At 47.8% G+C, this 17,039-nt stretch overlaps 1 pseudogene; it reads right to left on the bottom strand.

Moving 5' to 3' along the window:
• Positions 1 to 6,752: 6,752 nt before the first annotated feature.
• LOC132666018 (isoleucine--tRNA ligase, cytoplasmic-like) lies at positions 6,753 to 11,215 on the bottom strand (annotated as a pseudogene).
• Positions 11,216 to 17,039: the final 5,824 nt, after the last annotated feature.

The following is a 17,039-nucleotide window of genomic DNA, read 5'->3' as shown; positions in this document are numbered from 1 at the left end:
GACGTCAGAAGCCCGCGCGGGCCCGACCCCGATTTCCGGTCTGTTGTAGGGCAGTGGGCGAGTCTCCATTGCCCGGACCAACGCTAGCCGCTCTCTGCTTTCCTTCTGCTCTTGACTCTTCTGCTTATCCCTTGCCGTGGAGCGTGAAGGGACACACACACTTTGCTACTTTGTTTTGGGGCTCCATATTTAATTTATGTTGAAACTAACACTAAAGGAGAATATGAGATTTCATGCTTAGGGAACGAGTGCCGGAGTTTAACGGGGTGAGAAACAATACTGAGGAATCTGTCCTTTCTTAATGTTTTTGTCTCTATGCCATGGTAACTCTTTTAAGCAATACGCACTGAACATTCCGTATGTCAGGGACTAAAAACATTAATGAACACAACACAGTCCTTGGGGGAAGGTTGTGTGTCTGGTTTCTCCGGCAGTCTCCTAGCCTGCCCAGTTACTCTGTATTAATCACATTTCCTCGTTGTTTCTTCCTATGTGGTCTTGTTCTTTGCTCTGACAGTTGTTTCCCTAAAAGTGTGTCCCAGGCCTCGACCACCCTGGGCAGAACCATTAGTTGGAGACAGAAATTATCTCAAGCATGTAAGTGGGACCAAAGGGAAATTTTGAACTGATTTTCTTAAGATTTTATTTTAAAGTAATCTCTACACCTAATGGAAGGCTCAAACTCACAACCCTCAAGATCATGAATCAAAGGCTCTACCGACTGAGCCAGGCAGGTGCTCCCAGACTGCTTTTTTTTGTGATTTTTTAATGTTTATTTGTTTTTGAGAGAGAGAGAGGGGAGGGATAGCGAGAAGGAGACACAGAATCCAAAGCAGGCTCCAGGCTGTCAGCACAGAGCCCGACAGGGGGCTCAAACCCACAAACCATGAGATTATCTGAGCTGAAGTCCCTATGCTTGACCAACTGAGCCACCCAGGTGCCCCCATATTGATTTTTTTAATTCCATTCACGTGCTGCTTTCAGATGACCTGCCTAAAAACAAAACGACACAGGAGGATTTTGCCTAAACCGATATTCTAGCAGTGTGGTTTTGGATCACCTGTCCCAAGTGGACCAGTGGTACTTGTTTTTTGTTTTTAATTTTTTTTTAACATTTATTTTTGAGAGACAGAATGAGACAGAGCACAAGTTGGGGAGGGGCGGGGGGGGGGGGTGGTGAGATACAGAATCTGACGCAGGTTCCAGGCCCTGAGCTGTTAGCACAGAGCCTGACGCTGGGCTCAAACTCACAGACCGCAAGATCATGACCTGAGCCGAAGTTGGCCGCCCAACCGAGCCACCCAGGCGCCCCAGCAGCACTTGTTAAAGATGCAGACTTAGGAGTTCTACCCCAGACTTGCAGAATTTGAATCTCAAGGCCGGGGCACCAGAAAATACATTTTTAACAGGCACCCCCAGATGATACACTGAAAGTTAAATACTAGCTCTCTGTAATTTATATACTTCATCCATCAAAAAAAGGTGCAGGGCATTCTGGCAGCCGAAGGGAGGGAATGTAGTCTTCTAAATTTTTTTAAATGTTTACTTATTTTTGAGAGAGAGAGAGTGCGTGAGCGGGGAAGAGAGAAAGGGAGAAACAGAATCCAAATGAAGCAACCTCCAGACTCTGAGCTGTCAGCACAGACCCGGATGCGGAGCTCAGACCCACAAACCACAAGATCACGACCTAAGCTGAAGTCGGACACTTGACCAACTGAGCCACCCAGGTGCCCAGGGGAATGTAGTCATTCTATTCTTAGGGACCAAGTACAGGCTTTGTGCTTCCTTCTCTGCATTCCTTTAGACAGCGCAATCTCTACAGTCGTGGGATGAAAAGATTTATAGATTTTTAAAGATTAAGTAGGAGCCTTGAGCAAACGACAAGTGCTGTGTAAATATAAGGCTGTTGTAAATTTATAGTTAATATAATTAATGTACACTATTAATATAATGTACTCCTCCATCCCCATTCATATATTTCCATGAAACAAATCAAACCACAGAGCATCGCCACATTGTTCCCGTAGACTCCCTAGTCCCACCTTCCACACTGCATTGCCATCCACCACCACTTTTCTCCTCCAAATATTACTCTTTCTGATGAAGTGAGAGATTTACTTTTCTTAGAAATCTATATCCTCTTACTTGAGGAAATTTAAGGTGGAAAAGAAGAGGGATGTGCCATCTTGATCCAATCTCTGGTAATAACCTAATTTTTATCCCCCCAAAATGTTAATTTTCTTTTCTTTTCTTTTCTTTTTTAGAGGGGGGCAGAGAGAGAGGGAGAGGGAGAATCCCAAGCGTTGAGCAGGGAGCTGGATGTCGGGCTCGATCTCACAACACTGAGATCATGACCTGAGCTGAAATCAAGAGTCGGATCCTCAACCAACTGAGCCCCCCCCACCCCCTCCCCCAAAATACTAATTTATCTTGAAGATAACTATGTTATTTTCATCCCTAAATTCTGCCCAGCCTGACATTCAAGCAATATCTGCTAACTGATGTGACACCCTGTAGCTACCCACAGGGTGACTCCAATTGACTCAAGCCAAGAAGATGAGACCATCACTGTCTGGAGGCCATTGCGTCTTCCCTAGGAGCTTGGTGAGTTCTCCTGGCCTTCAAGTCCCCAAGGAAGTCATCTCTCACTGATACTGCCTGACAACAGGGAAGTTTAGTCAGGACCCTTGAAAAGTTCCTCAACCAGTCTCTTGGGCAGGGGAGAGAGGTTAAACCATCTGTTTAACTGTTAAGTTAAACAAAGCATGTAGTGCGAGGCTGAGTGAATTGAATGTCAGTTTCCTAGGCCTAGAAATCCTCTAGTACGGAGGTCCTAAGCTGGGGTCCACAGAGCCTATAGGTGTCCACGAATACAAATCAGTATCATGAACTTCAATGGGGAAAATCCAAAAATCACATCTTTGTTCTTACTAACCTCCAACTGAAATTTAGCATTTCCTTTCACTATGAAGGTAGAATGAAATTTTAGTTCTACCTCTAGTACCCTTGACTTGGTTACTAATAAAGATTATATTTCACTCCGCATTTCACTTAGGCCCTGCATGGCCTAACCCCCCAGGCATCTCTCTGGCTCTTGGAGGCTCCTCTTGTCCATAGACAACCCACCAGAGAAGGGGGTAAATGTGAGCACTTAACAACTAACATCTGAAGCAGTTGGGGAAATGGATACACCTGCTGACAGAAGATCTGAACCAGGCAGCTACCACCCTGTGGAGGTGAGATGAACATGGCATGCTGGGACACAGTGAGGAGAGCAGGCATGTTTGAGGAGGTGATGTAGAGTGAGGAGTAGTGAGTGAAACTGACACAAGTCTTAGGGCTGAGAGAAATCGGAATTTATGGGCAATACCAAGGACCCTGTTGGGATGGCAATGTCAATTTATCATGGTATGGTACAATTGTGTGCGATTTCACGGAGAAAACTAATTCTTGGGTTCACCCAAAAATATTTTTTGGCCAGAGAGAGGTACAGGGGAGTTGAGGGTGTTGGCAACATGAAGTCCAGGGGGAAGAAAAGACAGAAGCTAATGGATAAGCAGGTGAGGAGAGGATCAAAGATCCCAAGATATTCTAAGAGTAGTGCTCGTGGGAGTCACTGAGCAGTAAGTTGGAAGGGAAGGAGGGATTCTCCACCAGCAATAATGAAGCAGTAATGAACTGGGAATAATGAAGTCCCAGACGGGGCTGTCAGAGCGGGTGCTAGAGAGAGCTCAAGATGACTCCTACAGAAGAGGACTCGGACCCACAATTATTGGATGGGTCATCAGTGTCCCCATGGGAGTCACCCATGATAGTGTCATCAGCTGAGGCAGGGGAAGGGCGAGGATTCAGGTGCCAGAACCTTCCCCTGAGAGCGGGAGAGACCAGGACGCCAGTCATGTCAGAAATGAGAAAGGTGGTGTCAGTGACCGGCAAGAACCCTCAGAAAGTAGGGCTGCTCTTTTCTGTGAGAGAAACAGAGAGAGCGAGTGGCGGAGGGGCGGAGAGAAAGGGAGGAAAGAATCCCAAGCAGGCTCGGCACTCAGCAGGAGCTCACCCGAGGGGCTTAATTTCAAGACTATGAGACCACGACCTGAGCCAAAATCAAAAGTCGGACATTCAACCAACCGAGCCACCCAGGCGCTACGCTTGGATATTTTTAATTAGTAAATTATTACATTCCTTTTAAAAAATATTATAAATTATAAAGAAGGCCAGAGTTTCTTAGCACCCCAGCCACAGCCCCCAAACCACCTGCCCTATCTCCAGAGGCAGGTTCTCACCTCCTTCAAAACCTTTCTCCTGTGCATGTACAGCACCCAGAGTATATAGTATTGTTTTTAGTGGATGGGTGTGCACTTTAGAAGAACTGTCCAATAATGCACTTTTTTTCACTCAATACTATGTCTTAGAAATCTCGGGGCGCCTGGGTGGCTCAGTCGGTTAAGCGGCCGACTTCAGCTCAGGTCATGATCTCGCGGTCCATGAGTTCAAGCCCCGCGTCAGGCTCTGTGCTGACAGCTCAGAGCTTGGAGCCTGTTTCAGATTCTGTGTCTCCCTCTCTCTGACCCTCCCCCGTTCATGCTCTGTCTCTCTCTGTCTCAAAAATAAATAAACGTTAAAAAAAAAATTTAAAGAAATCTAAGATACCATGTTTTAGAAAACAAGCAGACTCGTTTTGTTTTGCTGCACGGTATTGTATAATGTCTGTTTACTAAATTTATCGAGCCTTTCCCAAGTTGATGGATATTTCGGTGGTTTCTAGTTTGGGCCATTAACAGCAATATTGCTGCGTAAATCTGATTTTCTTGGTACACGTGATAAACATTACAGAGTGCCCCCAAAGCATCTGTACTCATGTATGTGTTACAGGTTGTGAATATGTTCTGCCGTGATAAACAGAAAACTCATTAAACAAATAAGGGTTTGGGTTTTTTCCCCCTCATTTCTGAATTTAAGGAGTCACTGGGGTTGGTTTAACTGCTTGGTGACACCCCCTGAGGCCCCAGCTTTCTGACTTTGCAGTCTGCTAACCTTAGCGTGTTGTATGATAACCTCATCCTTGGTGCCTCATAATCACCATATGGCTGCTGCAGCTCTAGACATCACTTCTGCATTCAGCTGGGAAGGGGAAGAAAGAAGAGGCCCAGCCACATCTGCTCTTTCTAACCAGAAATGTAAAAGCTTTCCCAGAAACCCTCTCGGCAGATTTCCACTTAGGAATCACAGGTCAGAACTAGGTCCATGACCACTCTGACTGCAAGGGTGACTGGGAAAGAGGGGAAGAGGTTTGTCCTGATTGGCTTAAGCTAATTCTTCACACCTGGCTGTATTTTGCTGTCATCTGGGGAGCTGCTAAAAAATGCCTGTATTCGGATGCCACTGCCAGATGTTTGAGGTAGCAGTCTGGGATGGGGCCCCTACTGGTGTTTTCACAAGCTCCCTGGATGATTCTAAAAGTTGACCAGAGTTGAGAACCAGTGGCTTACCTTAATCATGACCCTTCACCTGGGACTGGGCAGGTGTATCAGTTAGGATCAGATTCAGGTGCAAGGAACAATGTACAACATAATCGCAGCCCAGATAAGGGAAGGGTTTATTTCCCACTCACATAGAAGTCCGGTGACAGTGGGTTCAGGGCTGGGTTGGCCCTCTGCGGTCAGAGGCTCCGACTCCATTATCTTGTTGCCCCTCCTTGGAAGGCCTCCATTCCCAAGTTCATTCAACACCTAGGACAGTTATTCCGGCAAGAAGGAGGAGAGCAGAGGCCCCCAGCCGACTAGTGACACTCCCCGAGGTGTCCACACACCATTTCTGCTCACAAGCTGTGTGACACAGAAACATGACAGGCTTTGTCTTCAAAGCTCTGACTTCCGTTTCAAGTCCTCCCCTAAAGATGAGAAATATGTTCTCCAATTCGTTTCTTATCTGAGAGAAAGTTTATTGTTCTGATTTACTGAAACTTAAAACATTCCATCAAATTTTCCAAGAAAATCCAGGTAGCAGAAATATTTGGGGGCGCCTGGCTGGCTCAGTCAGTAGAGCATGTGACTTGATCTCAGGGTTGTGAGTTCAAGCCCCATGTTGGGTGTAGAGATTACTTAAAAACAAAATATTTTTAAAAATATATTCGATACTGTCCGCTTCTTCAAGAGATCTCAAATAAGTTTTTATTTTTGAGAGAGAGAGAGAGAGAGGGAGAAAGTATGTGTGTGGGGGGAGGGGCAGAAGGAGAGAGAGAGAGAGAGAGAGAGAGAGAGGGAGAATCGTAAGTAGACTCCACACTAAGCGTACAGCCTGATGCAGGGCTCAATCCCATGACCCTGGGATCATGGCCTGAGCTGAAATCAAGGGTCGGTCACTCAACCAACTGAGCCACCCAGGTGCCCCTCAAATAGATTTTAAAAGACCAAAGAATATATACACACACACTATGCTATGCCACTGAAATCACTTCTACCTCGTACACTTGGAGAATTCGAGTATAGAAAAATCTAGTGCTGAGGTTCTGTTGTAGCCTTCCTCTCAACATGTCTGCATAGGTATTTACGGTTAAGTGTGAATATCACTCTGAGGTTCCAAGTCACTTCATGAATCAATACCATTTCAATTTCAGGCCAAAGGGAGCATATTACACATGACTGTCTTCAGTGTGCGTGTGCCTCTGTGCGTGTGTGTGTGTGTGTGTGTGTGTGTGTAGGGGACAGGTATGTGCCAGGGTAAGGCTGCCTGAACCACACTGGTAATGAATGTTAGAAGTCTGCTGTTGTTGGTAATACTGAAACATACAGTCTTTAAGTTCAAAGTCTTCATGGGGATTTCCTCGTAATTTTATCTGTTTAAGTCTCATTCAGAAATTTAGCTTCCTGCTCCAAAGGCCAAACACCTTGGCTACTTCGTACCAAAGACCTTGGTGGGCCAGTCCACTCTGCCCAAGGGGGGTTTCGAGCAGGAGAGTGCCACTGTTCCCATGAAGCACTCCTGCAGGCCTGTGTTCAGGAGCTGCAGGTTGATGCACTGGCGGAGAATAGCGCTCGGGCTGTCCCCCCACAGTGGGGGCAGACCCTGCTTCCACCCGAAGTGTTTTTCCAGTGAGACTCTGTAAGTCGGTTTGGTTTCATATTTCTGTTTCACCATGGAAGGCAGCCAGCCCTGTATTCGTTACACCAAAAATCCTAGTAACAACACCTCAGCTTTAAAAGGTCCACCCTGCTCTCGCCTTTGGATTTTCCAGAAGCAATACTCCACCTTGCTTGCTGGCATTTGTACACATGTTAAGATGAACATGCACAAGCAGGGCCCGGCGGGGATAATCCTTGGGTGAGTGTGATTTCCGGGTCAGACCCATTTAACTGTGTTTTCCCCGGAGTAAGGACTTTATCTGATGTTGGAACTGGATATGCTTCCAAGGGAGCCTTGATGGTGGCAAGTATGAACTCCATGTGGCTTTTGATAACATTTTTCGGACACTTGCCTTCAGACTTTGCTTCATAGTAAGCTACTATTTCATCAGTTGCAACCAGATTGCACTTTTTGCCAATTTTCTGGATACGAGCCACTCCTTCATCCGTGATTGACTGGTCAGGGGTGACGCCCAAAAGAACCAAAGCCCGAGCAGCCAAGTGTACAAACCGCGTCGTCCTGCCTGTTGTCTGATCAAAGGCGTACAGGAGACCAATGTCCCCTTCATTTGGTTCATGCCTTCTCCAGCAATGGTTCCCCTCTCCTGGAAGCACTCCGGCTCCTCCCCCCTCGGCTGCTTGATGGACACATCACAGCCTTGAAGGCCCCCTTCAGAGGCTTCCCCGAGGACCACGGGATCAGGATCTGCCCTGAGGCAAAACCCGTACGTGTATTTTGTCTGTGGACAGCATAACTTTTCCAACACTCAGTTCCTCAGTGATATACTTCTCCAAAGACTTGATCTCATTAAGAGCTCTTGATCCTGGGGTGCCTGAGTGGCTCAGTCAGTTGAGCATCTGACTCTTGGTTCGGGTCAAGTCATGATGTCAGGGTCAGGTGGTGGGAACAGCCCCAAGTTGGGCTCTGTGCTGTGCATGGAGCCTGCATGGGATATTCTCTCTCTCTCTCTCTCTCTCTCTCTCTCTCTCTCTCTCCCTCTCCCTCTCCCTCTCCCTCTCCCTCTCCCTCTCTCTCCCCCTCCCCTCCTTTCTCTGTCCCTCCCCCGCTTGTGATCTATCTCTAAAATGAATGAATGAATGAATGAATGAATGAATAAATAAATAAATAAATAAATAAATAGAAACAGCTTCTGGATGCTGACAGATAACCACAATTTTTTTCAAAAGATACTTTGTCAGAATGGTTTTGGGGTCTCGAATCACTCGCCGACATTCAATCACAGACCATATCCCAGATACTGTGCCCTCCATTTTCTTGTCAGTCAACTTCTCTCGAACATGGGGCAGCATGGGGTGGTGGATGCTGAGGGTGTCTGTGTCCTGGACAGAAACAGGGGTCAGTCAGCATCTTTAGATTCCGGTACACCAATTTAGGAAGAAAAGGTGTCTAGGGGCCATCAGTCCGTACAGAGAAATCAGGATACTAAACAAGGTCTCCAGGGGCATAACCCGGTCCTCCTCTCCATTTCCACCCTTTAGCCCTCTGTGGTTCATCGTGACATAGCAATTGGTCAGGACATCCAGAAACTTGACCAGACAAAGCATTGCAATATAGAGTGTGTAAGCTGCCATTTTGGTCTCAAAGAGCCCAATAAGCAACTAACCGCATGAAGGACAGGACCCGCCAGTGTGGGGTGTTGGCACTTTCTTTAACCGTGTTCTCATTGTAGAGGAAGTCCATTTCTTCCTCCTCCTGCAGCTTCAGGAAGTTCTGGATGAGGAAGCAATAGGTATTGTACCAAGGGAGGAGCATGTCCTTCAAGACATCATGCACCCCCTCCTCCTTAAAGCAAAGGTTTTCTGTTCTCACCACAGGGGGGTTAATCAGATACAATCTGAGGACCTAGGCACGACATTTATGGATGATTGAAAGTGGATCCAGATAATTCTTATTCCGTTTGCTCGCTTTTTGGCCTTCACTTGCCAGGATGAGCCCATTCACAATCACATTCCTAAAAGGTGGCTGTCCAAAGAGAGCAGTGGCCAGCACCACCAGAGTGTAAAACCATCCTCCATTGTATGGTCAATGTCTTCAGCAGTGAAGTCTGTAGAAAATGTATCCTCAGACTCCCTCTTGTTTTCAAATGGATAATGAATTGGAGCATAGGGCATGCTGCCATTCTTAAACCAACAAACACTTCAGAGGCGCGACACAACACTTTTCACAGCAGGAAGAGATGGTCTCTCTGTGGAGATCAGAGATCTTTGCTCCCAATAGCGCTTCAAGTTCTGCCATTGATCCAACGCATGCTGCCTCCTTGAAGTCATCACTGACCCACAGTGGGATAGGGGCACCCCAGTATCTGTTTCTGGAAATTGCCCAGTCACGTGAATCCTTTAGCCAATTTCCAAGTTGCTTTTCCCATACAAACTCTGGGACCCAGTAACACAGGTCATGGCTCCTCAGCAGCTGGTCCACCCCGGGCTCCACCCACAAGGACCAGCCAGGCACTAGTTGGTACATGAGGGGAGTGTCTGACCCCCAGCAGAAAGGGTCGTGGTGAGTGAGGTTGCGGGCAACAAGAAGTCAGCCTTCTTCCTCCAGGGTCCAGATGATATTTTTATCAGCCTCCTTCACATACCGTCCTGTGAAACCTGTCACTTCTGCAGTAAAACAGCCTGAAGCATCCACAGGGCAAACAGGAGGAGAGTCTTTTTTGGTTTTTAATTTTTTTTTTCAGTTTAGGTATGTTCAGAGAGAGAAAGGGAAAGAGCACGAGTGGGGGAAGGGCAGAGAGAGGGGGAGAGCGAGAATCCCAAGCAGGCTCCCTCCGCACTGTGAGCACCGAGCCCGATGCGGGACTCAAACTCATTAACCGTAAGATTATGACCTGTGCCAAAACCAAGAGTCAGACACTCAACTGACCGAACGCCCCAGGAGGAGAGTCTTTATGAATGATGTTGAAGTCCATGCAGACCCAATAGTCATGAGCACCGAAGTAAGGAGCCTGGCGTACCACTCCAGTGCCCTCCTCCTCCTGCATAGAGCCATCAGTAAACACAGCGAAAGCACCACCAACCTTACCCTGCACAAAATAGTCAAACAGGGGCCTGTACTTCTCGCCTTTGAGATAGGTACCGGGAAATCTTGCAAGGATCTCATGGTCACTCTCCAACTTATCAAGAGCTGATACCATGGCTTCCATTAAAATGAGTAATTTTCCCCCTAAAACATCTTTAATCTTCACGCACTGCATATCTGGATTAACGCACAGGACAAGGTTACCGGGTAATGTTCAGGAAGTGGTCGTCCAAACAACCAAGGATATGTGTTCATCTTCCTCCCGAAGGAAAGTTACAAATGTCAAAGGACCTTGGACATCCTTGTATTTCTGGTGAGACTCAATGTTGGAAAGTAGGGTGTTGCCCGCGGTTAGAGAAGGGCATGACTTTCACACCTCTATCTGCAAGGCCTTTCTCATAGGGTTGTTTAAAGACCCACCAGACAGATTCCATGAATTATAGATACAGCGTTTTGTAGTCAGTGTCAAAGTCGATCCATCGGCCAAGTCTGATAACTCTGGACTTCCACTTAGTAGAATATCTCATCACAATTGCTTGGCCCTGATTGTTCTGCTCTACAGTCCTCGTTTTGGCTACATCCCCTGGTCCTCTGATTCCCAATATTTTATCGATATCATATTCCACAGGTAAGCCATGACAATCCCATCCAAATCTTCTGTCAACAGGAAACCCACTCTGGTGAGGATATCTGGTAACCGTATCCTTAATTGTCCCTGCAAGTATATATCCACAGTGAGGCGGTCCAGTTGCAAAAGGAAGCCCATCGTGAAATGTAAATTTTGGCCTATGTTTGATTGCTTTAAGCATGCCTGAAAACAGTTAATTTCAGAACAGTACTGCAAGATTTTCTCTTCTTCAGCAGGAAAATTCATGTTTCCTGCAACTTGCTGAACCATTTTGTTGCTGAAGGGCCCCCGGACCAGTGCACCCCAGAAAGAGCCGAGGTGATATATTCTCCAATATTTTTGCTAATGCTATTATGGTTTTGTGCGTTTACATGGTTTAGATCATTCATTTATCTGAAATGTAGTTTTGTAAGAGGTGAAAGATAAATGCCTAACCTTATTTTTTCCAAAAATATTAGCTCATTGCCCTAGCATCATTTATGATCTTTTCTTCCAGATGGGAAATCTACCTTTATCAAACACTACACTTGCACATATGTATTAGATCAAACCATGTGAGATCGTTGACATCGATCATCTCCCTCAGCTTTATTTTCCCAACGATCCCAGTCACTACTAGATGTCATATTACATATTTGTTTGTTTGTCTCTGTCTCTCACTTGAATGTAAGTTCAGTGAAGGCTGGAATTTTGTTATTTTTGTCAACTCCTGGCTCATAGGTATCTGCTAATCGAAATAACAAAATTTATCCTTGAACCTGTTAATATTCATGGATGAGCCTTTTAATGCTGGGCCATCCTTATATATGTTAGAAAAGCCAAGTTGGTTATGACATACTGTTCTTTAAGCACACTGCTCCCCTCTACTTACGTCTTTTGTGTCTGTGATCCTAAAAGAGCTTGGATTTCTCTTGTCCTTGTTCCTTCTCCCACCATCCAGTCTGGGCATCAGGACTGAGAAGCAGGGCTTTTAAAAAAAGAGATAGGCATGGCCTGGAAGTGGACACGGGGTGGGAACTATTGGGAGAGCTCGGAGCGTCTCTGCACATTCTTTCTGGGTATGCCAAGAATGCAAGGTCCTAACTGTTCTTAGCCTGTGCCGTCTCTCAGGCTTGTGTTTGCAGAGCAACTCTGAGGAATGTAGTAATATCTCCCTCCAGGATGAAGAGCAGGCTTGCCTATTTCCTGCTATAAAAGAGGTAGGTCCCCCAGGCTCAGTGTTCCTCAGCAGCAACACAAACCTGTTGCACGCACTGCGTCCCCTGAGGTCCTTCACATTGTCCCTGTGGGACTTGGCGGGGGCGGGGGAGGGGGGGGCAGGGAGCCAATGTAAATGTTATGTTTATGCTACTTACTGTGCCGTGAGTAATAAAGTTCTTAGTCTCTGACCCAGGAGCCTCATCTTGGCCAGCATCCATGAAACCGTAAGAGGCCAATTAATCACTTACCAGCAGGATAAATTCAAATGCCAGACCCTGATGGTTTTGGCAGTGAGGATGGGATGCTGACAGAGACAGGGCTTTCTGGAAGAGGCAGGACCCTGTGGACGAGGCCAGGGGTTATGAAAAGATTCCCTGGCATATGTTAGTGAACCCTCTCCCCCATGTGGTGGGCAGCAGGGCAAGAGCTGCTCAAGGGAGCGTCTCACACTGGCCTACCTGTTAAGCAGTGAGAGGTAGGACTGTTAAATAAGTCACCAGAATGGTGCTTTGGTTCCCGCTTATTCTCCTCCATGCAGGAGGTGGAAGGGATTTGGTTTTTTAATGTTTATTTACTTTTGAGCAAGAGAGAGAGAGAGAGACTGAGAGTGTGAGCAGGGGAGGGGCAGAGAGCCGAAGGGGACAGAGGATCCGAAGCAGGCTCCGCGCTGACAGCGGAGAGCCCAACATGGGACTCAGACTCACAAACTGTGAGATCATGACCTGAGCTGAATCAGCCGGAAGCTTAACCAGCTGAGCCACCCAGGCGCCCCAGGAGGTGCAAGGGATGTTTTGATAGTGGGGCAACAGTATCCATGTGGCTGCTACATCAAAAGACCCCAAAGGGCTGAAATAAACAGTGTCAGCCAGGATGTTTGAAATAGAACTTTAGGGGGCGCCTGGGTGGCGCAGTCGGTTAAGCGTCCGACTTCAGCCAGGTCACGATCTCGCGGTCCGTGAGTTCGAGCCCCGCGTCAGGCTCCGGGCTGATGGCTCGGAGCCTGGAGCCTGTTTCCGATTCTGTGTCTCCCTCTCTCTCTGCCCCTCCCCCGTTCATGCTCTGTCTCTCTCTGTCCCAAAAATAAATAAAAAAAAAACGTTGAAAAAAAAAAATTTAAAAAAAAAAAAAAAAAAAAAAGAAATAGAACTTTAGGTGAACCAAAAGCAGTACAAGTTTATTTGGGTGAGCCCTGCAGGTCACCATTCAAACCCAAAGCCAACGAAAAACTTTGCTTACTGGCCCAGACCTCCTCTGTCCCTCTCTGAGCCCGGGTCCCTCTCTCCCCTCTGCTGCTTTGATGAGAAAGTATGCTTGCAACTTGCTAGAGGCGAGGGCCTCAAACGTTTGTACCTCTCTAGAATCCAGCCATCCATGGCACCACCTTACCATGTCCTATGGATAGACGCAGCAGGGGTAGCTGAAGGCACCAAGGAATGCAGTGCAGAACGGGGCGGGGGGTGGGGGGGGGGGGCGGGGAGTGGTATGCCACCTCTAAACCCGGAAGCCAAGAGAAAATAATATCCTGCCAGCTGCCCCCACTACTCCCCCGCAGCACTCTCTGCTCTCCCCCATCCCTCCTTCCACCCCTTCCCCAGCACTCCTTGCCACCCCCCCTACCCCACCCCCGCCCCTTGGAATGGCAAGGTCTCCTGCAGCTGTTGCGACAGCTCCTGATTGGCGCACAGTAATAAACTCCTTGGTCTGTTTTCCCATAAGGTAAAAAAAAAATTCTTTTTCAATTGCTGGGCTCTGAGCAACGTTTGCAGTAGGAAAAGGAAATGAAAGCGCCCGTAGCTGGGTCCTTTGTGCCAATTCAGTGTACCGCGCGGGGCCCCCACGGCTGAAAATATAATTGGTATTGGTGCTTGTACAGGCTTGTGCCGTGCGTGCCCCTAAGTGTCAGCGCATTTGCCCTTTCGGAGGCTACTGTTTGTCCCCAGGTGATTCCTGAGCACTCCGAATGGCCCAGAAGAAACTGTATAGGCTTCCAAGAGGAGAAAAGTTAACGGGAAGAATGGCTTCAACAGCCGCAATTACGCCAGAGGCCATCTTCCAGCACAACAGCGCCACCAGCCGGACGCAGTCCCAAACTACATGGCTTTTTAAAAAAAGGAACCTAGTAACCTGTTACTGACCTATACAGGTCCTGTCACTCTCCAACCTGACATTTTGGAACAGGTCAACTTGGATTTGGTGGCTCTCAAGAGAAGGGGACAAAAACCCTTAACAGTCAAATGGAAATTCTTTATTCAAGAGCACAGCTGGCCTGGCCCTGACATTATCTGAATTGTACACGAAAGGGTGGTGGCGATCCCTCTGGGGAGAGCTTCATTCCTCACCTCATCACATGAAGCAAAGCTGCTACCTCAATGGGGCCCTCAATTCACAGAGTGTCCCCCAAGTGCCTGCCTGGTTCCTTGGTGGTTTAACTAAGCTGATACCCGATGATGTCCACATTCAACCTCGGCACTAACAATGCAGAATCAAAAGTATGGGGGCGCCTGGGTGGCTCAGTTGCTTAAGCATCCGACTTCAGCTCAGGTCATGATCTCGTGGTTCATGGGTTCAAGCCCCACTTCGGACTCTGTGCTGACAGCTCAGAGCCTGGAGCCTGCTTCAGACTCTGTGTCCCCCTCTCTCTCTGCCCTTCCCGTGTTCGTGCTATGTCTCTCTGTCTCTCTCAAAAACAAATAAACATTAAAAAAAAATCAGAAGTATGCATGGTCATTCTGCTCAATGTGCAGAACTCAAGGCAGTGCTGATAGCCCTGGCTAATACTTCCCGTGATGAGGCCAGGTACATTTTTACTGCCTTTTGTGTTGTTGTCAATGGGCTGGCTGTCTTGTCTGCAAGACCGGCTGATCGAAGACATTTTTCTTGGGAGCTGCAAACCGTGGAAACAAATTTATCTGCCAATCAGACAGCCTGGGTCATTCAGAGAGATGCCCACAGTCAGGACCCTTCTCTGGTATGACCAACCGGAATCAGCCTGTTGATCCAGCCTTCAGTGGCCATACCACTGCCTAGATCCATCGTTGCACCAAACACGGTAACACATCCACCGCTGTGGACGGAGCACAAAGTAAAGAATTGTATCTTTCTGATGAAGAAGCCACCGCTACATACCAGCTTTGGGATGCCTCCCCAAAGTTGGACTGTCTGTCTTACAGTAAAGAGGCTGCACTGCATGGGGCATCGCTCCTGCCTGCTCTTGGATGATTGACCACCTCAGACCTTTGACCCCCCCCCCCCCTCTGGACTCTCACTGGTGCCTCACTGCTGTGGGCAGATTTTCAGGTCATAGCGTTCCTGTTCTAGTCTGAGCAGGAGACTGGCCACACCACTGTGGCCCTTGTAACTAAGCCATGCCAACTTTTTGGCTTTTCACACCATCCACAGTCTGACAAGGCTGCCTCTTTGTTGCAAAAGCCACCCAACCCTGGGTGTTCGTCAAGGGATTTGCTGGCCACGCCATCCTCCCTACCATCTGCAGGCATTCCGTATTTGGGGGCACTGGAACGGCCTCCTCAAAAATAAACTCAGCTTCTGACTGCCTACCTCATCTCCTTTTGGCCCACACACTTCAGTGAAACAGTGTGGTCACTGCACGCAGTTGTCCCCAGACAGGAATCCTCCTTCGGCCATTTCTTAGGTAACGATCGAGACAATAGGGGTGGATTCTATAGACCTTTTCTGGAGATTTGAGATTCTGACTAATCCTGGGCATAGACAGTGCTTCCTTTTTTCCTCCAACAATAACCCCAGGCCAGTCTAGCCGGTACAGCCTCCGGTTGTCAGCCTGGCAAAGGGGGCCTAGGGGATTCAAACTTCATTCTGATTTAGCCACCTGGATTCTCCTGATGGATGTACACGATCCCAGGTCACAAAGGTAATGACCACTCGGTTGAGTACACTGCTTGCCCAGTCCCCCTACGCTGGCCCACAGAAGCCAAGGTGGGAGATATAATAGGTCTCTGTACATTTTGTCGCACTCACCCCTGGCCCCTCCAGATAAAAGGTCAGGGTGTGAATAGGGAAAGACTGGAGAAGAGGTGAAGGTGTAGCTATTGGCATGTGGCACACTCCTCCCATAGCCACGGAGGCCTGGTGGCACCCAGATGCCAGTGGGAGCAGGGAGGGAGGGATGATTAACATTCTTTGTCCCCCAAATCCTGGCAAAACCATCACCTGGTTGATAGGAGTTAAGCTTCAGCCAGAAACCTGACCCACCTGGCTTTGTCATCCTGTCCGCATGCCATGGAAACAGGAAACATGTAGGCAGGGATGGTCCCAGACTATGTGGCTGTGCCCTTTGTCACCAATGGCAGCTCCTGAATACAGAACCCCCCCCCCCCCGCCCTGTACTTGTACAAACACACCATCCAGCCCACCCCTGTTGCACTTTGACTGGTACAAGTGCACAGAATTTCCCTGTCACCCGAGTGGTCTTGGTTCATATGTGGCGGATGAGGCTGTACCTCCTTGGTGACACTGCCCATGTGGCTCAAGCAAAGCCGTGTAATGATGGCACAAATCAGAATTCACCGCAAATCTTGAATTGGAGTGGCATGTGAGTCTTCAAGGCATATGTTTGTATGTGGGCCATGGAATCTCTCCGTCAGAGATGGGATTGCTTTTTGGCCCATCCACTGCCTCTTATAATTATTGGCAGTGATAGCAGAAATCAGCAGATTAGTCCAAAACTCACTTGTGAGAATTTTAATGGATAATGGCCCGGGTTTAGACTCTATCCTAACTGTCTGGAGTAAGACCTACTGATTCCCTTGGGACTGATCCACTGGTGACTGGATCTGGGACCCTCAGTGGCAAGTTTGAAGCTAATACTTTTAGGGTTGCCTCATCTTGATGTTTGAAGTTCTATAGATAGTAGCCTTAATTAGATTCTGTATGAGACAGATGGAGCAGATTTGGTCCCAGTCTCTGTTGATCAAACTAATCAGAGTGGCGGATGGAGTGGCATATTCATGTGAACATTCGAGTCAGCCAATCGTGCACAGGGTCGATGGTTGGGAGAGGCAAACCACAT

The sequence above is a fragment of the Panthera onca genome, chromosome A3, assembly GCF_046562875.1.
Source record: "Panthera onca isolate mPanOnc1 chromosome A3, mPanOnc1 haplotype 2, whole genome shotgun sequence".
In the NCBI taxonomy this organism is placed as follows: Eukaryota; Metazoa; Chordata; class Mammalia; order Carnivora; family Felidae; genus Panthera; species Panthera onca.
This window is presented reverse-complemented; position numbering and strand designations above follow the sequence as displayed.